At 37.7% G+C, this 21,049-nt stretch overlaps 1 pseudogene; it reads left to right on the forward strand.

The window, feature by feature from the left end:
- The first annotated feature begins 3,415 nt into the window (after window positions 1-3,415).
- Window positions 3,416-17,828, forward strand: LOC108436555 (annotated as a pseudogene).
- The last annotated feature ends 3,221 nt before the right edge of the window (window positions 17,829-21,049 follow it).

A 21,049-nucleotide genomic window follows, 5' to 3' on the forward strand; every position in this document is an offset into this window, starting at 1 on the left:
ATTAAATAAATGTGTTTTATTTATTTGTTCCCCTCAAATGACCTACATGTTTCCTTATGCTTACAATTTACTGCTGAAAGGCTAAAATCTTAGATCCTATTTGTATTATTTTATAAAAAGATAATTTTCACAGAGCAGATCACTGAAGAGATGCCATCTGTTTGTAGTTTATAGCCCAGATTTGAGGAAAAATGGGTCGACTTTCAGTAGACAAAAACATGTTCAGCTTCTTTTATTATAAGGGTTTAAAATTACATTACCCATCTGTTTGACTGGAAAGAAGACAGTTACAGCTCTCATATGACAATGCCTTTTTGAATGTAGCATATGAAATATGAAAGTTATGAAGAATATGACAAAGTTTTGGAACCACCGGTGCTTCTGTACTGCACTGTAGTTTTGCAGCCATGGAATTAGCCTGCATTACCATCCTTGTTACTTAGTCCATGAAGAGGCTAATTCTCCTCCAGGTATGACAACGAAGCATGAATCCTGAAAACATTTCACCCTCAAAACGCTATAAAGCTATAAAATCATTGCAGAAACATCTCAAAATAAACTTATAACCAGAGTATTTTGTCAATCAGAGCACAGTCTAATTGTAATAATATAAACCAAAGGGGGAATTTGACTTAAACTGAAAATATGTGGACATTAAATAAATTAATTGTGTTGTCTTTAATAACAATAATATGTAACAATTCAAGTACATTTAAAGTCATGAAACTGCATGAAATTTAATTCCAGTGAAGCACAATCCAACTTATATCAATGCAGATCAAAAGAAAAAATGATGATTTATTATTATTATTTTACCCTCAGATTCCTTGGCCTTTGTAAATTTTCTGTGAAGAACATATAAAATAACATATCGCTGCTGTCGGATCAAAACCTTGTATCTCCAAAATTGTAACTTCACAGGACAAGGAAAAAACCTTTACCTTTAATGTAAGTTAAAGGAACCAGACTTTTTAATGAGTCATTTTAGGTCATTTGTTTCAGTCCACTCGTCATGAAATTTACATACAACGTAATGGACAACAGGTATTTTCAAATTATGCAAAAACTGAAAGATGACAAATATGAAGATAAGAGGTTTTGTTTCCGACCACAGCAATATTTTCAATGTCACACTGTTCACCCCTTACACATTTATATTATGCATATGGTGTTGGGTAAATCTGCGGGGAATAAAAGTGTGGAGGTGCTGTGTCCCTTGACTCTGTTATCCTCCTACATGGCCTGCTGTTAGTGTGTGTGTATGTATGTATGTAAGTATGGACCACATGGACAGGCTGCTGACTGGCTACAGCTGCTAAAGGAGAAGCTTACGCTGGCCACTTGTGATATTTTAAACATGTGATATTTTTAACAATTACATCTGGTAATTGTTATGGCTGCATTGATTTAAAAATAAAATCAATAATGCAGTGGGTTCAGCAGACCACTGAGTAACAAACACATTAAAACCACACAAGGGTTAAAGTAGATCTGCTATTTTATGTAAATCTATGAAGTAGAATTTTTTTATATTATCTCTATTTGTCTCCTGGAAACTGTAATATATGTAAAGAGTCGGCACATTAAATAGTGATAAAATGATATTATAATTCATTGTTGAGGCTTCTGTGTAACTGCTTGTGAAATGTATTTTTGTCCAAACTGAATGAAGTGTACCTAGTATATATTTTGACCTTAAAAAAGAGCAATCTTTCATTTTTAAAGTAAAATTTTTAATCTTTAAAGTGCTGTAAATTCAAAATTCTCAAAATATTGAATCCTTAAATAGACCTTCTTGTTAATTCAGTTAAAGGTAACACTTTTGGGGTATTTTACATTCAAATACATTAAAACCAGGTAACAGAAAACTGTCAAGGAACATAACATTTTGATAATGTATGTATTTAGTTCCAATAAACAGGTTAAATTACTGACTGCATAAAAGCTGTGAATTAACAGTCCAGCATAATTCACTGTCTGTTTTAATACCCAGTAGCCTTCATGCTGCAGTTGTTATTACTGCTGTTTAGTCCTGCAGTGATGTCATGCTTGATGGGACAAACAGGGGGAGATCTGAAAAGCAGTGGAGAGAAAATGATCTTCCACCGTTTTACTGCTCAGTCTTACTGCTCAGCTCGCGTCCAGAGACTCCTCAGTTAACACCCCTGACACGTGACCCACCATTTGAGGAGTAAACATATTTAAATGTTTAAATGGCCAAACTGTATTTGTCAGGCCAGTTTTGCTTTATTCTCAATCAAAAGAACAAAATCGTCTGTGTTTGATAACAAACAGCTGCCGTGTCCACTCCTCTGGCTAATGAACCTCACTCTGCCTGTCCTTAATATCAACCACCTGTATCATCTTTCCTTCTTAATCAGTGTATATTGTACATCACTGCTGTTGGAACAGTATCCATTTTTCTCATATTTTTACTTGACTTGAAAACGCCAGAAACTACTGAGTTTGCAGTAATTTTAAGTAATTTCAGTTGTTTCATTACAAAGAAACGGACTACTAAGCAGACACACCAAACACATTCATGGTGACTTATAAAACAAGTAAAGTACATGCAAACTCATATTTAACTTTGGTAACACTTTCTATGAATGTCACGTTTGTAAGCATCTGTAAACACATGTATAACATGCTATAATGCATTCATGTTATAAGGTATTATAAACATGATTATAAATCTTTATAAGAATGAATTACACTGCATTACACTATATAGCCATGTTTATTATACATAATGAATTGGTAATATAATGCATTATAAGTAGTGTTAATAACATGTTATACTGTCAGTGCCAAAGAAGTCAGTCCCAGCTTGGAGAGCGTAAAGTAAAGACAAATACAAAGTTTATTTACGCCCTGAGATTTCCAGTAGTATATTTCTCACTGCTGGTGCTGTTAGGGCCGCATCTTCGGGGCTTCAGTTCTGAATGTTCAGATGCTAAAAACAGGCTGTCCAGCCAAGAATTACTGCTGCAATGTACATCGCTTAACCAGTTCTCTCACTTTAAATGCTACATCCCAGTAAACCAAGTACAAAAACACTACTGATGGCAGCAGCAGTTTAAACACATCCCTTTTGTCAGACCAGGAGGTGGAGCTCAGAAGACAGTGGCAGGAAGACACACATGTCTGTTTATTCCTGGAAAGAAATGGGAAATGCGTGCTGACCTGGGCACTCAGCTTGTCTTCCTTACCAAGATCACACAGACAACTTTATGACCGGATGTTGTGATGTGGTCCACAGCTGTCAAGAAGGTCCTTATCATCGAGCTTAGTGTACCATGGGAGGAGGGAATGTCAGTGGCATACGAGCACAAACAGCTCAAGTATTCTGATCTGGCAGCAGAGTGCAGAGAGGGAGGCTGGATCGTCAATCCAGCTTCTCTGTGCCACCGGGATGACGGGGATAAGCCTGAAGAAGTCCATCAAGGAACTGGCTGAGGAGGCAGAGAAGGCAAGCTACTGGCTCTGGCTATGGAGGAGGGATAGTAGTTGGGGTTCAACACCCCAATCAAGGCAGCTGCAGGGGGTGGCAGGGAGACGTCCCGACAAAAGCCACTGCCCCCCCACCACAAGATGTACTGGTCTGGGGTGAAACATTCATGAACAGTGGCACCAGCTGATGACCCTGCAGCTGACCCTAAGTGCACTGGAGGAGGCAGAGATGCTAAGCAGATACAACATCATCTGTTTATCGAAACAGTGGGTAGGTTGGTTGGTTGTTGGGTGGTTGGGTGGTTGGTGGGTTGCTTGGTTGCAGCTGACCCGAAGTACGCTGGAGGAGGTGCGGCAGGCAGAGATGTCAAGCAGATACAACATCATCTGTATATCGAAACTGACATTTGAAGCCTGTAATGTGCTTTATTATGTATGTTTTAGTGTTTCAGTAAATTTTTCAGTAAAAACTTGAACACTCTTAATATTGGAGGAGACTTTAATAGAGTATGACTCACGTTACTTAGAGCGAACTAATACAACTTACGAGCGCTTATAATTTGTTATGAACAGTACTTATAATGCATTATGTTAATAATTCATAATGCATAATAAGCATGGCTGTAACATGTAATGCACTTTTATAAATATTTTTTATCCATGGTTATGATGCTTTATGAATGCATTATAACATGTCATGAATGTGTTTATAGATGCTTACAAACGTGACATTCATAGAAAGTGTTACCTTAGCTTTTAATATAATGTAACAAATACGTAGGCTGACAAGGCAGACAAGGAGGTGGGGTACAAGTGTGAGCACATTTTATTTGAGACCTTATATGGATAAGTCAGGTGACATGCAGACAGATAAACAGGACTAGGATCCATGGAGGACACACCAAAACAGGGTAATGTAGGGAAGGAACTGCTAAGAACATTAACTAGATCAGGGGTCGGGAACATGCGCCTCTTTTACTGCCTTGCTGTAGCTCCACAGTTAGATTTGTAGGTAAAAATAAAATAATCCTCCTTTGCAGTAAAATAAATCTCTGCTGATCGTTCTAACACAGTTTTAACAATATCAACTGCTTATTCACCCTTTAACCATGAAGGTTGGCATGCAGATACACATACAACAATCTCACTTAGCTATTAGCCAATTAAAAAAAGGCAAAGAGAAAAATTTAAGATGAACAGTGTGAATTTGGAGCCGAATGGACTTATATGCTTTTATAAGCGCTCAGCAGGTTTCCTAAAATGTTTAATCTGCAACTAGAAACTGTCAAACACTAAAAAGGCGGGAAGCTGAAGATAGCATCTCGTTCACAAGCTTGTTCACAATTTCAGGTTCCGCATTGAATGGTGCAACAGTTGCTACATAGTGAGCTACATTCTGCCATTACGTTCGAACAAGAAGCTAGCGAATGAGAAGCTGACTTTAGCTTCAGAAAAATCAAACATTAAGAGACAGTTTACAAGAAACTGGCTTCTTGGCAAAGACGTGAGAAAGTGGCTATAACGGACTACAGTGGAGCAAAGTAAGTCTGCGTTTTTGTTAATATTATATTTTTTAGCCTATATTAGGTGATTAGCACATACTAAGACATTCACAGCCAAGATGGTGAAATGTTTCTTCAATAAAATGGACATGAAACGTTGTGGCTCACATGGTGGTTAGATTTTTGCTGAAACTTGAAAAAAATGGTTCTTCTTAACATTTGGGTTGCCAATCCCTGGACTAGATAAAGTATAAAATACAAAGTTTAGACTAGCACAAAGAAAACATGATGAGAGGAAGCAAGAACACAAAGATCACAAACCTAAACCAGGACCATGCAACATTAACAGCCAATATCAAACGATGCAGGCTGGGGAACAAAGGAAACACAGGAGTATAAATGCAAACAGAAGACACGGAATGCCTCAGACTCATGAAAAGGCGGGGCTAGGAAACAAGGAAATGGTGAAGACATGTCAGGACAGGACAGGAGAGGAGCTAACACACCAGCAAAAGTGCATGGCAGATGTAACAAAAGCACATGACAGAGGGAAACAAGAAAACAAAGGCACACTGACAGAGAGTGACAGGATGTTACATATAACATGCCAAAGCGCTGTCTGTTTGAAAACAACATCAAAAGAAAAACTACTAGAGCTAATAAACAGACAATGAACTCCGTTGGAATTCTGAGTGACTCCATACTATTTTTTACTGCTTGTCTTTTTGAGTTTGTTCTTCTCACAAAAAATAAATACACTTTAATTTTCAACCAGACAGTACAAACAGCTTGACTGGATTGAAAGATAGAAACAAACTGTGAAAAAGCAAATCATTCTAACTTGGTTTAAGAAGTACAAATAAGGTCTGGGCATTAAGTGTAGGAAATGCTATACCTCTCCTGTGAATGTAACGTTTTGGAGATATAAGGTTTTGTTCCTGACAGCAGTAAACAGCTTTTTTGTTGTTGTTTTTGTACAGATACTCATTCATCTGTGTTACAATGGATCAGATTTACAAAGTAATGCCTTATTTTACAGTTTTTTAATTCTAGTTCTTTATCAGTAAGTGTTAATTAGAAGCGAAACTATTAAATTATTACTTTGAGTATTGTGATGGTTCCATGGCAGCCTAACTAAATTACGCTGAAAGTCCCAACAGGGCCCAGATCTGATATAAAAAGACTGTACATGTATGTATGTGTGTGTGTGTGTGTGTGTGTGTGTGTGTGTGTTTATTTCCTATAAACAATAATCCAGCATGTAAAAGAATGTGGTGATTCTTACTGTGGTTTTACTGAGTCTGTAACTTTTACGTCAAAAAACTATCTTTGTATTTTTTGGAGGCGTTTAAGATTTGCTTTCCTTTAAGAGTCTCTTGTAATTATCACATTTTAGCCCCAATAATTAGACAGCCCTGTGGAGTTTGTACCTCACACTTAATCAGCTTATATCTAGAACCTGTTTGGCATCTCAAGCTCTGCCCCTGCTCTACAGTCTATTGTACAGGGGGAAAGAACAGTAACTAAGCTAACAGTAAGCAGCTAACAAAACAGCCTCTTAGCTCTGTTGTTGTAGATTCTAAAGTTTCTGCAATTTTCACTCTTCTTTCTTTAACATCAAGCAAAGATGAACAAAGACCTGATGTCATTAAAGAGTTTAATTCATGAATCAGTTTTATTGTTTTGACTTTGTACAGCAATATACACTATTTTGGCAAAAGTATTTGCTCATCTGGCTTCACACACATATGAAATTGAGTGAGATCCCATTCTTAATCCATAGGGTTCACAATGATGTCGGCCCACCCTTTGCAGCTATAACAGTTTCAACTCCGCTGGGAAAGCTTTCCACAAGGTTTAGGAGTGTGTTTATGGGAATTATGCCAAACCCAGAGTCAGCCATTGGATTGCCAGAGAACATGTCTCTACTGCTCTGGAGTCCAGTGGTGGTGCTTTACACCACTGCATTCAAAGCTTTGCATTGTGCTTAGTGATGTAAGGCTTGGATGCAGCTGCTCGGCCTTGGAAACTCATTCCATGAAGCTCTCTACGCACTGTTCTTGAGCTAATCTGAAGGCCATATGAAGTTTGGAGGTCTGTAGAAAGTTGGCAACCTCTGCGCACTATGCACCTCAACATCCGCTGACCCTTCTCTGTCATTTTACGTGGCCGACCACTTCGTGGCTGAGTTGCTGTCGTTCCCAATCGCTTCCACTTTGTTATAATACCACTGACAGTTGACTGTGGAATATTAAGTAGCGAGGAAATTTCACGACTGGACTTGTTACACAGGTGGCATCCGATCACGGTACCATGCTGGAATTCACTGAGCTCCTGAGAGCAACTCATTCTTTCACTAATGTTTGTAGAAGCAGCCTTTTGTTTGCAATTGTGTTTTTTAGGGGTTAGATTAGTTTCAGTGAGTTTCCTACCATTTGTATTTTTGTCTCTATTATTATTTGTTTGTTGTGAGCTGCCTGTTTGTTTGGTTTTAAGTCCTTTTTTATTACATTTGTGTGAGAAAGAGAGAAAGTTGATTATAGACTGCATGTTCAAGAATTTTTGAAAGGAAAGAAAGAAGTCTGTAGAAGATACCGGTCTGTAGTTGTTGACATCAGAGCTGTGAAGCATGGGTTTCTTCAAGATGGGGAGTACTCTTGCAGTCTTGAAAGTTGATGGAGCTTCACCTGATGCCAAGGACTTGTTGATGAGAAACGTGATGAAGGGCAGTAGTTCCTCAGAGATTGACTGAAACAATGCAGATGGGATGGGATCCAGTGGGCAGGTGGTTGGGTTACTGGATTTGATCAGTTGAAGGACAGCATCTGTGGAAAGAGAAGAAAAACAGTTTAAGGGATTGAGAATGAGATGATGCGGTCTAGTGGAAGAAGTGGGGACAGAGGGAAAAGACTGGCGGATTCTATCAACCTTCTCCTCAAACAAGGTGACAAAATCCTCAGGGGTGAGAGAACAGGGTGCAGGGGGAGGAGGGGGGTTGAGAAGAGATGAGAAAATGTTGAAGAGCTTGTGTGGATCAGATGCTGATGCTTCCAGTTTCCCTTTGTAGAAAGATGACTTTGCAGCAGTAACTTCGAGTGAGAACTTGGAAAGGAGAGAGTGGTATGAGTGAAGATCCGAGTGAAGCTGGGATTTCCTCCACCTTCTCTCAGCCTTCCTTAGATCTTGTCGGTTGCTGCGCAGGACACCCGTCAGCCAGGGGGCAGGTGGGGAAGATCTTGCTGGCCTGGAGGAGGACACAGAAGGTTAATTGCAGATGAGAGTGAAGAAAGGAAAGCATCCATAGCCATGTTCAGTGTACATTCTGACTTTCTGCAGTAGATTTTTTATACTGTGAATATATTCAAATAATAAAGCAATAAGCCACGAGAGGCCATCTGTTACTGTAATTTTACCACAGGGAAGGTTGTTGTTAGGTATGATGTGATGCTACCAAAAGATTTTAGCCTGTTAGCAAACAGACCAGCTTAGTTGTAGTTAAGAAAACAAGTTGTCAGTCCCTCAGTTTAAACATCAACCACTAAATGGTCCATGTATGCAGCATTAGAGTTATTCCATTAGTTAACAACACATAGATTTTTCTGAGCTCAGTTGTTGTGAGGCAGTAAATTATGCTTATATTGTCTATCTAATTTTTCTGCTTTCTAGCAAATTCTTATACAAAAATGAACTGTAACCTACATCACAGTCTGCTCCAAGAATCCTATGATAGTTTGTCATTACATGCCAAGACCCTCCCCACCCCCCTGGCCCCATCCACAGTCCAAGTTTTGTCATTTATGAAAGACAATATGATTGCATCAGTGTAACAAGCTGGATGGAGTATCTCAGTTTATTTAGAGCACTGGATTTTAAATAGTGGGTGAGATAGTCATACCACAAAGAAAACATAAGCCTAATTAACAAAAGGCCATGCATACAAAAAAGAGGAAATACGAGAAATTAGTTTTATGTATAAAGAAAAATACCCCATCCATCCATCCATTTTCTAAGCCGCTTCTCCGTCAGGGTCGCGGGGGGATGCTGGAGCCTATCCCAGCAGTCATCGGGCGGAAGGCAGGATACACCCTGGACAGGTCGCCAGTCCATCGCAGGGCAGACAGACAGACACAGACAGTCACTCACACACTCACACCTAGGGGCAATTCAGCATGTCCAATTGGCTTGACTGCATGTCTTTGGACTGTGGGAGGAAACCGGAGAACCCGGAGGAAACCCACGCAGACACGGGGAGAACATGCAAACTCCAGAAAAGAAAAAGAAAGAAAAATACCATAACATTTAATGGAAAAATGATGTGAGATCAAAAATCTCAGGTAAATGTTTTCAGCAGAAACCTTAAGCTTATCAAACTACACTGTACAAATGAAACACTTCAGGAGGCGATAATAAGTGGTTTGAATTGATGTAATAGTTTCGTTAATGCAATGTTTGCGTGGCTTTGGCTTTATTGGATAATTACACTGTTTTTTCAAAAGTGCTAAGTAGATGTTAACAGTATTCAAGGAGGTTTAATGTGAACTGTACCTGTTCAGCGGTGGTGACATGAACCAAACATTTAAAGCATTTAATGCCTCTTAAAGTCACTCCAAGACACTTATTACATTAAAACATGAATGAAAACATGAAATGTTAGGAACATACTGTCTGATATAAGATGTTTTGAGAGTTTAGCCTAAAATGCATTTGTTATTCATGGTGATAAGGTGCATGTAGGGTGTTGCAGAGCAAAGTAGTCCTCAAAGAAAGCTTAGATTTTCAAATTAACCACTATTTTATAAATATCAACATTACAGAAAAAAAAACCTCAAAAGACACGTGTAGGTTCACTGGTGCATCAGGACAGTAAATAAAATGGCTATATTTTCGTTGCAGACATTGTGACCCCTGGTGTTTGTTCTCCCCAACATAAAGAAATCTGAGTTGGTAAGTTCCTCTGTAATGAACCATTTCACACCACAGTACTTATAGTATACATGCTTATAAATAATACAATAATGGAATTATGTAAACATTAAATTGAAGCTCAGAGATACTGCAGAGAACATCAGACAGATCTGACCAGTGTGAGGAACAAAACTGAGAATCAGAAGTCAAGACCACTGCTTAATGTTATTTATTATGCTCCATGGACCGGCCTGTTCAGGACCAGGCCTTGGTCAGATAAGAGCAACTCTTCTTTCAGCTACTGGAACGCAAGACCACCAAATAATGCGGGACAGAGTGAATACTGTACAGCTGTGTCATTCAATCACTCTGGAAAGCGGACAGATGAAAACTGTGGTCACACTCTGCCTTTTCTCTGCTACAGTGGTGAGATTTCTGTTGAGAAAAATATATGTCATGTATAACAACACAAAAGCAGGTATCACAACACAAAACTAAATAGTGCAATACAAAAACAAAATACATACAAAAATGGAAAACATGCCAAATCATTTGAAAAATAATCCACAGCTACAATGAAATTGCCATTAACAGCAATTCTCTGTTCAACACAGTTGTTTTCAGTTGTGTCCCAGCTAAATGGAATATTTATTTTTTTCACAATTTTTCATATTTTCATATCATCACTGAAATAAATAAATAAATAAATAGATGAATGAATGCATGAATAAATAAATAAACAAAGTGGAGTAAGGGGAATATCATATAAATTCCATGTTTCATTAAACTATTCTACGTGACCTATATAACAGGTTTATTTAGCTTACCATGAGCAGCCAGAAAGATATGATGACCTTCAAGTGTTTCTGAGTCGCTGTTCTGCAAAAGCAGACTGTTTGTTTTCTCTTCTTTCTTTGTGAGAAGATGTGATGGCTATTATAATGCATTATCTGGAGTTTTTGACATGATTATGTGATCACTATAGCAGTCAATAAAATATTGCTTTACTGACCACAATGTACAGTCAGATGCTGGTGAATTTTGATGAAAAAAACATCACATTCAGACATTTCTTGGACATTCAACATCTTTCACCATCTTACACTGATCATTTCAAATTGGATTGCCAAAGTAACAATATTTCAGTGAGATGTCCTTTCGTGAAGGGACTGTAAACTGCGTACTGTATATAACCAGTAGAGTATATAATGGTCATTTCTATGATTTGTTTTGTGTTTCTCTAGCAATATCACCTACGTTCTCTCATCAGTATCACTTTGTTAATGAGAGTAAGAGCTGGACTGAAGCTCAGAGATACTGCAGAGAGAATTACACTGACCTGGCCAACTGATAACATGGAGGAAATGAACAGACTCATTAACACAGTAAATGGCAGCCACACTAGTTTAGCCTGGATTGGACTGTATGATGATCTGGATTTGATGGTTTGATACTTCCTGCACTAATTATATATTGGAATTTGTTTGCTATAACAGTAAGTTCTGCAAATCTCAAAATGTATATAGCCTGGCTTTTTTTTTTACTGTTTTTAGATTCATTACAAACTTTCAGTTTATTCATCAATTCATTTTGTTGTCTAAATTTCTATTTAACATAAATGTTATTAAATAAAGGTCATTTTTAATTTATGTTTATACTTTTCAGTAAAACAGGGAAATTATGCTTAGTTTGTTGGCTTAAATACACCCATTAAAGCTGGTAAATGATGAATGCCTGTGAAAAATCACCATCTTGTGCTGAACGCCTTGCAGAACTTCTATTGATGACCCCATGCTATTAAGCATAAAGCTCTGTTTTTGTGATTATAGCTTAAGTAGAGAAAGAAAACATAAAACTGCAGCACTATTGATTTTGGGTGTGGTTTATACATTTTCCTGACCAGCAGTCCAGGCTGTAACTCAGCATACTGCAGTGTAGCTATGATCAGGGGAGGAGTTGGAGTGAATACCTATCAGAAGACATGGTTTGGTGTGCTGCAGCCACAGCCAATCAGATCAACTCCTCTCAGTCTCTTTAAGAAACACGTGTAATGTTTTTCTAATGGTGGATGATCACTGCCTTTCTACAATCTAGAAAATGTATTATAATTTATAAATATAATACAGTAATATTATCAAAAACCCTAATATGCTGATAATCTCTTTACATTCTATAATGTGATTATTTTATATGAAAACTGTACAGAAAGCTCTGAAATAGCTGTTAAAAACTTCAAATAGAGTTCAAATTAAGTATTGTGTAGTGAGTAATGATGCAACTTTGCATGCTGGTGACTGGGATTCAAAGCCCAGCCCACGTATTATTATTATTATTATTATTATTATTATTATTATTGTTTTATGAATATAGCACTTTACAACTGGATGTTTCCAAAGATTCTATGAGCAGCATAGTGAGTTTCAATAACATTACTATTAAATTAATACAGAATTTAGTTGATGTGTGTGATCATATGTGTGTATTTCCAGCTTCAGAGCTCCATTTATTTAATACTCTATAATTCTCCTATGATTACAGATCAACAAAAAGAATCATAGTAGAATAAAACTGCACTTTGAGACATCCCTTTTTATTGGCTGCAGGACCTCAGAGTTTCTGCAGAGAGTATTACACAGACCTGGCCAATGTGAGGAGCCGGACTGAGCTGCAGCAAATCCTGAGAATTACAAATGGCAGTGCAGTTTGGATTGGTCTGTATAGAAACCGACCGTGGTCAGACCAGAGCAATACCACTTTCACTTACTGGAGACCAGAGGTCCAATTTGCAAATTGAGTGTCTTCAAATGAGTGTCTTCTATTCTGAGTGGTGATGAGGTGGTGGGTGACATTACTAATGTTGCAGTACCACACAAACTATTATAGATGCTAAGATTTAAACATTTAATGTTAGATTAATACACTTAGATGAACACAGGTTAATATGGAATAATGTATGTGTCTGTGCTGAGCTCTAGTTTAATTCAGTTTAGCCAACTGGCCTAAAATTTAAAGTGACAGGTCAGGCTACTGGCCAGGTAATGTCCCAGTACTCCGAATGGGGCCCTTCACCACAGGCCTCAGTGTGAATGTCCACGCTAACACCCCCTTTTAGTTGCACCTCTGGTGAAAATATATTTCTGAACAATAGACGTCATTAACAAAATGTTTTCATGAATTCTTAGTCACACATGAAACATTGCATAGCATTGTTCACACCAACCTGACCCTACAAAGACCCGATAAAGACCCTATACCTAATTTCTCTATGGGGATTAATAACGTGTTGAACATAGCAGAGCTGATATGTAAGCTTGGGAGTTTAGATCTAACTTTAGTCAGCTCCTTTCCTAAGTATTCAGCTTCCAGAAATTACATTATACATTACATTGTGTAGTGTGACTCTCGCATTACCAGTCCAGCATTTATAACTGTTGTGTACTACCTTATAGCCACAGTGCCACAGCTATTATTGCTGGTTAATACTGATTTTCCTTCTTTCTTAAGATGTTCATTGTAGCAAGCTTTAATGTGGATATACCTGAAGTTAGAACATGGAATATATTTAGGGACTTTTGAATGAAACTTTAGAAACTGGTACATTATATGGATAAAAGTATTGGGACACCTACACATTTCACCCACAGAAGCTTTCTATGACATCCCATTCTAAATCCACAGGCATTAATATGGAGTTGTTCCCCCATTTGCTGCTGTAACAGCTTCAACTCTTCTCAGAAATGTTCTGCAAGATTTTAGAGAGTAGGAATTTTTGTCCATTCATCTACGAGAGCTTTTGTGAGGTCAGACACTGATATTGGACGAGAGGGTCTGGCTCACAATCTACATTTTAGTTCATCCCAAAAGGGTTGAGGTGAGTGCTCTCTGCGGACAAGTGAAGTTCTTCCACAACAAACTCACTCCATGCCTTTATGAACCTTGCTTTGTACACTGGATCACAGTCATTCAGGAGTGCATTATCCCTCCTCCACCAAAATTTACATTTGGCACAATGTAGTCAGGCAGGTAACTTCCTCCTGGTGTTCCTCCAAACGAAAACTACCAGATAGAGAAGCGTGAATCGTCATCCCACAGAATGGCTTTCCACGGCTCCAGAGTCCCCCACCCCCCACCATGCCCCGCCACGTGCTGCCACACCCCACCATGTCCCGCCATGCCCCGCCATTTGTCCTTGATCACTACTGACCATTTAGGTGACCATTAGGTCTAATAATTTAAGTGAAGTGAAACACATTAAATATTGTAGTGTCCTGCTACCAGCTCATTTGGCCATGTGGAGCGGCAAGCACAGAGCACCATCTAATAATTCTTAATAACAAAAGAAAAACTAATAGCACATTAATAGCAATAGATATTCAATCACAAGAGAGGTACTGCTGGGATAAATATTCTAGAAGAGAAAGAATATAAAACGATGTGAAAGGTGTTATTTTTGTTTTTGAATGAAAACATTTCTCCTCATGGATGCTCTACCAGCCAGAATCGTGTCTGAATGCGACTCACTCTAAGTGGAGCAAAAACTCAGACAATGCTCCTCACAGTAAACCTGCAGTGAGAATGGCACCGGCAGTAAATTAGTCACAATTCTCTAGACCACCGCACACCAGACACACTGCGTTCCATCATGCAGCATCTTCACAAATTGAAACTACTACTTTTATTGCCAGACTGTTTACTGTTCATCACCACTTCTGTATATAATATTATGTGGTGCCTGTTGTCCCAGTCTTGTATGTGCAATATCCCTCTTGTACGTGCAATACCTCTCCCCAATTATCCTCTGTGCTTTAATATTTTATATTTTGTACATGCAGGAGCGTGCTGATGTAATACAGGAATTTCATTTGTATTTTGAAGGCCTTGCATTCTGAGTATAAATGACAATAAACCAGTCGCTCTCTCTAATGAAGGTACATCAGCGGGAACATTCTGCCCATATTCTATCCATAATCAAAAAGGTAACCCAGTTCTACAATGACGTTATCTACTCCCTTCATTCATCATTACAGCTGCTGCCATGAGGCAGGAGACTTAAGGTTCCGCTAGCCAGAAAGATGGGTAGAAAAAATCATTTGTGCATTCTGATCCAGCCCTCAACCGTGATTGTTTTGAGTGTTTAAGTATTATATTAGTCCCTATATCTATGTGATTATGTGCCAGATTGCCAATACAGATTTCAATTTCATGCAAATGTGATGAACTATAAATGGTTAGTAAACTTATATTTGACATTGGAAGTACACTAACTTACTCCTTGAGTGACAGTCATATTTCTGAATTTCAGGCAAGTTTTTTTGTATGTATGTATGTATGTATGTGGATGTATCAGAAGATAAAAAATATGGTTCAACAACTTAGCCAGTTGTCGCAACCCCGTCCACATCCTACCACCATCAACAGCAAATAATATACAACAAATACTACCTAGTGCTTGCGTGAATCTGTTTGAGGTCTAAAATTCATTTTGTAGAAACTGGTAATCAGTTATTGTTTTATTCTGTTTTATTCTTTTATCTCACCTTTTACAGTGTCAGCTTTAACCCAGAAGATAATATGAATTATTTATGAAACACTCACACAAAGGCAAAGAATTATATTATATAACAATATTACAGTCCGTTTTAGAGGAGAGTATCTGGTCTGACAGGATTCTTGCAAATGATTAACAGAAGTGTTCACGTCTAGAAATCCTCCCCCACAAATTAGCCATTTAATTGCTACTGAAATAGTGAAACAATCATAAAGAAGATAAAAGGATAAGAGAAGATGAGGGAAGGCATTCATAAGTAAAATGTTTTCAAAAGAAGACTCAACATTTTTAAATAGTAGCAAGACACTCTATTTCATGATTAATGTACTTTTGTAATGGATGTAATTCTGCAATGTAATTCTTTAATGTTTATTCATTTATTCCTTTTGAATATTCTTCCATTCTTTCGACTTTTGCTGATCTTCGGTCCGTCAATGTTTCAGTGAATTACATTTTGCATATCAGACTTGTGTGACTACATTTTAAATATCTCTATAAACAAACTTCTTCTTCTTTCGGCTGCTCCCTTTAGGGGTCGCCACAGAGGATCATCTGCCTCCATCGTGCCCTGTCCACTGCCTCCTCTACCTTTACACCAACCATCTCCATGTCCACCTTCACTACATCCATAAACCTTCTCTGAGGTCTACCTCTTCTCCTTCTACCCGGCAGCTCCATCTCCAACATTCTTTGCCCAATATATCCACTATTCCTCCTCAACACATGTCCAAACCATCTCAACCTGGCCTCTCTGGCTTTATCTCCAAACTGCTCCACCTTCACTGTCCCTCTGATCTGCTCATTTCTAATCTTGTCCATCCTCGTCACTCCCAACGAAAATCTCAGCATCTTCATCTCCGCCACTTCCAGCTCAGCCTCCTGTCTTTTAGACAGAGCCACAGTCTCCAAACCATACATCATAGCAGGACGCTATAAACAAACATAATTATTTAATTTATTAAACAATTAATGTAATTGTAAAATTTTGTTTAAGATGCAAAACATCTTATCTTACACTGTAATGAAACCGAGCCAGCCAGATGCTCGTGATTTAAAAATATGAAAAACGAGGCTTTATTTTTGTGAGGCTTGGTGGCAAAACTTAATGTCAGTGAACAGATGATGGTCAAATCCAGAAAGGTCAAAATACAAAAAGGGCAAACATAACAAATAAAACCAGGCAACCAGATCCAAAAGGGCAAAGACTTTTATAATAATAAAATAATAAAATGAAAAAATAAAATAAAATAAAAAAAATAATAATAAAGTCAGAGAATCCAAGAGATGGTCAGTACATCACAAAAGACAAGCAGAAAAACTGCTCAATGGTTCTTGAAAGAAGGACCAATACCTTACACATAACTAGTCTAAAAGCCCAGGCTTTATATTAACTACAACTAGTCATGCGACAGCAAGAACAAGTGAACCAGTTTAGCACTCGGGTGAGTGAGAGCCATGCCTGTGGAGTGCTGTGGAGGGTCAGCATGCATGTGATCTCCCAGAGGATTCTGGGAGATGGATTTCAAAGAAGCTGGAAGAATGTGTGACATAAATGTTTTAGTAACAATTTATGGTAGGGTACTGTTCAGAAGGCTACATGCCAGCTTCATAGCCTTGTCATGACAACTGATATAACCTTATATAAATGTTTATAAATGCTTATTCCAATGGCATCATCTGTTATGAAGACTTCATTTTTATCAAAACTGGCACATTAAACCTTTATAGCTATAGAGAATTGCACCTATTGAAATAAGCATTTATAAACATATAAGTAGCATCATGTCAGTTGTCGTGACAACCTCATGTGAAGAAACTATAAACTTACTGAACACCTGGTACAGCAGATTAACCTGGATTAGACTGTATGATGATCTGAACAGCTGGAGATGGTCTCTGGATGATGATCACTTCTACAAGGAGAATGAGAGAACATTTAAAAACGGGTATATATGGAACCCTCAGAACTGGGGTGGAAGAAGTTTATGTATGGCTGTTTTAAGTTATAGCACATCATGGTGGGCTGACTCCTCTTATAATTCATTTTTGCATTGGAGTCTCTTAGGAAGAGTGAATGTCAGAGAAAGATACGTTTAATACTTGATCAATACGTGAACTGGACTAAAGCTCAGCTATACTGCAGAGAACATCACACAGACCTGACCAGCATGAGAAATGAGACATAAAAAGATATACTTATTTTTTAATTATTATACAGTTGTATAGATCAGCCTGTACAGAACCAGGTCCTGGTCAGAGAAGAACAACTATTCAGCTACTGGAAAGCAGGACAACCAGATCATGCTGGACAGAGTGAATACTGTACAGCAGTGTTGTTCAGTGACTCTGGAGAGTGGTCAGATAACACCATGTTCATATCTCATTTCTCTGTTTTTCTTCTACAGTGCACAGTAGATTAAAAAAAATAAAACAAAAAAACAAAGCAAAACAAAAACTATAGTGTCTTACTTACAAAATATGTTCCCAAAGTAATAATATAGAGCAGAATAAAAAAGTGAAAATGTTTGCAATTGCAATTGCAATTTGTGTTTCTCTAGCAATGTCATCTCCATTGTATGGTGAACTGGTGCTAAACTGAAGTGAATTTATGAGTGGATGTTATGTAGCCCAGAATTCATTTATTCCTTTTTTCAGGAATTTTCTCTGTGGAAGTACTGATCAAACCATTAATCTAATTGAGGCAAAAATGGAATGACAAATACATCTGGATACACCAGTCCACGTCTTGCGCAGATGCTCAGTGTTACTGCACACCTGGCCACTGGGAGAATCACAGAACTGTCAACATTGCAGGTGGCTCTGATGTTTGAATTGGTCTCTACAGGACCTGACTCTGGTCAGACCAGCACTGTCCCACATATGAGAACTGGAGACCATATATCCCTTACTCACCCGAAAACCAGACAATAGTTTCTATGTTTATAGAGAGTCTGGTGATCAGCACTGCACTGCTGTATCACTCAGTGATTCAGGCCTGTGGACAGATGAAAACTGCTTAAACACACTGCCTTTCATCTGCTACAGCAGTGAATTCATTTTTCTATACATGTTGCAAAAAACGCAACTTTTTTAATGTAAATAACTAAGTAAACTTAAAACATTGAGTTATTGAACTTCTAATCCCCAGACTAACACGAATCACCTGTGGACTAGATCATATGACTTTGCTTGGCAGTATTTAAGCCAAGGCTTGGACTATGAACTTTGCGAAGTATTGCATCATTGTGATCTACTGAGCGGTTTGTTTATGTTTGCCTCCATGTGTATTTTGACCTCTACCTTGTCTTCACGTTAATCGAGTTTTTTGCCTTACCCTTTTTGTACTGTCGCCTCTCTTTTTTGGATCTGTGTTTTGACTACTTGGACCGTATACTGAGCGTGATTCTGATTTTCCCTCTGGCTAAGATTAAACCCGAAATAGTTCCAGGTCTGCATTCGTCTGAATTCTGTTTCCACGTAACACTAATATCAGAAATATGCTTTGGGATTTGTTAACTTATTTGAACTTCATTGAGCCCTCGTAAACTTTGTGATTTCAGTATTATTTATTTTTAATTGTTGCTAAGTATCAAAATTAGATTAGATTAGATATAATGTTTCAAAATGAAAGGTTCCAAAATCATGTCAGGTGGGATGTGTGATGCAGTGCAAACATGGAAGTTGTTTGTATCATGAGTTTGATGACACTTTATTTTGAGTGGCCTTTTTTCATTAAATAAACACCCAACAGATGCTCAGTAACATATCAATACCATATCAATGAGGTAGCATCAGTAAAGCATCTGAATACTTTCAGTAGATAATCAAGGGGCCTGTAAATGTTAACCTGAGAGGAGCCGAACATGTAACAGGTCTAGTACACACCATCTCATTGTCCTCAAGCTGTTACACACATGCAACTGACAACATTCTGTACTTGGATCATAACTGGATTAGGTTGAGTTTAAGGTTAGGATTAGGGCCAGGGTGAAGGTTAGGTTTAGGTTGTTGGTTGAGATTAAGACGAGTTAGAATCAGGGCCAGGGCAAGTGTTAGAATTTGATTTTTGGTTGAGGATAAGGTTAGAACTAAGTTTTGGGTTGAGGTTAGATAAGTTTATTTTTTTCTTAACAGAAGCAGCATATTCAATCTACTTCATGTAACATAGGAACAATATATCTGCTTAATGCATGTATGAACAGTACATCTATTCTTCTTATTCACTTTAATGTATTCAGATTCTTCAGTACTGCTACTTCACTATGTTACTGATGCTCTGTTAAGACTAAGATTCTTTATTTACAAAGGACCACTCCAAATAAAGTGTTACCAAACATAGCTTGTAAGCTTTCATTTCTCATTGGAATAATTAAAATCCAATTTTTACAGCTTGGGATTATTACAGTAATAAGTTTTAGTAATATGATTTCATGTTTTTTTTATTATTATTATTAAGAATTAAATAAATATGCTTGGATTCTAATGATCTAACTTTCTATTTTTTATGTTAAGAATTCAATTTGCACATTGCAAAGTGTTCCATTAAAAATCCACTGGTAAATATAGAATTATAACTCGTAAAATTTCTACATTGACTAGTAAGAATGTTTAAAGTAAAAATGTAACTCTATGAATGTGAATTCCTTTGCAAAATTCCATGGTAAAATGAAAAACAGAATTAAAAGCTAAATCTACTCACAACACAATCAACTCAAACATATAATCAGAATCACAACATGTAAAATTACTCTTCACTAGTAAATCTGATTTAGCTAAACCGGTTCTCCGCACAGAGGAAGACGATTTGCAAAACATCAAATCTGAAGGAAGAAGAGGCTTTTTAAATTCAGTGCCAGCTGAAAGTGTGAGAAAAATCTGTAAATAATGTCTTCCTCTGAAAAACCCAAATTTCTAACATCAAAAGTCACAGCAGTCTGAAATGCAGCTCAAGCCTCCTCCTATAGCGCTTAGAGGATTTGCCATGATGCTCAGAACAAACAGATTCAAATATGTCTTTTAAATATAACTGTCCAAAAAAACAACAACAATAACAACAAAAACAAAAGTAAGAACATTTTACCTTCTCTGCCCTTTTGGATATACTTGTTTCTCGTTGGACAGTGATGATGTATCGGTTAATTGACTTAGTGTAGGCAACCAAACATATTTTAACCCACACCAGCTTCTTACCAGGAAAACTACCGCCAGAGTGGTTTAGCCATCATTTTTCTAAGACCATGTCATGTTATGAATTGCTGCTAGTGGTGCCTCATAACGTACAAGCAGTAAAACTCACTGGAGGTCCTTGTTTATGAATAACCAAACTTGCTACCATGCTGCTATTTACTCTTAATGTCACAATAAATCTGCTGATGCATTTTATGGATCTGGCCCAGCATTTATTTCTTGTCCAGCTAGTGCCAAGCTTAGTTGGATGAAATTCTGGTGGCAGTGGTGACAGCTTTGCTTTTTCACTGTTATCAATGCTTTACTTTCTACATATTTAGGTAGTATGATTTCTTCCTACTTCTTTGGTGACTGATGACTGACTTCATGCTTTCACGTGCGCACAAGGATTAATCCCAGTCTGAGTATCCAAACCTAAATTGTCAGAGAGAGTTGTTACCGAGTTGACCGTGGT

Source organism: Pygocentrus nattereri, chromosome 16 (genome assembly GCF_015220715.1).
Source record: "Pygocentrus nattereri isolate fPygNat1 chromosome 16, fPygNat1.pri, whole genome shotgun sequence".
NCBI classification, from domain to species: Eukaryota; Metazoa; Chordata; class Actinopteri; order Characiformes; family Serrasalmidae; genus Pygocentrus; species Pygocentrus nattereri.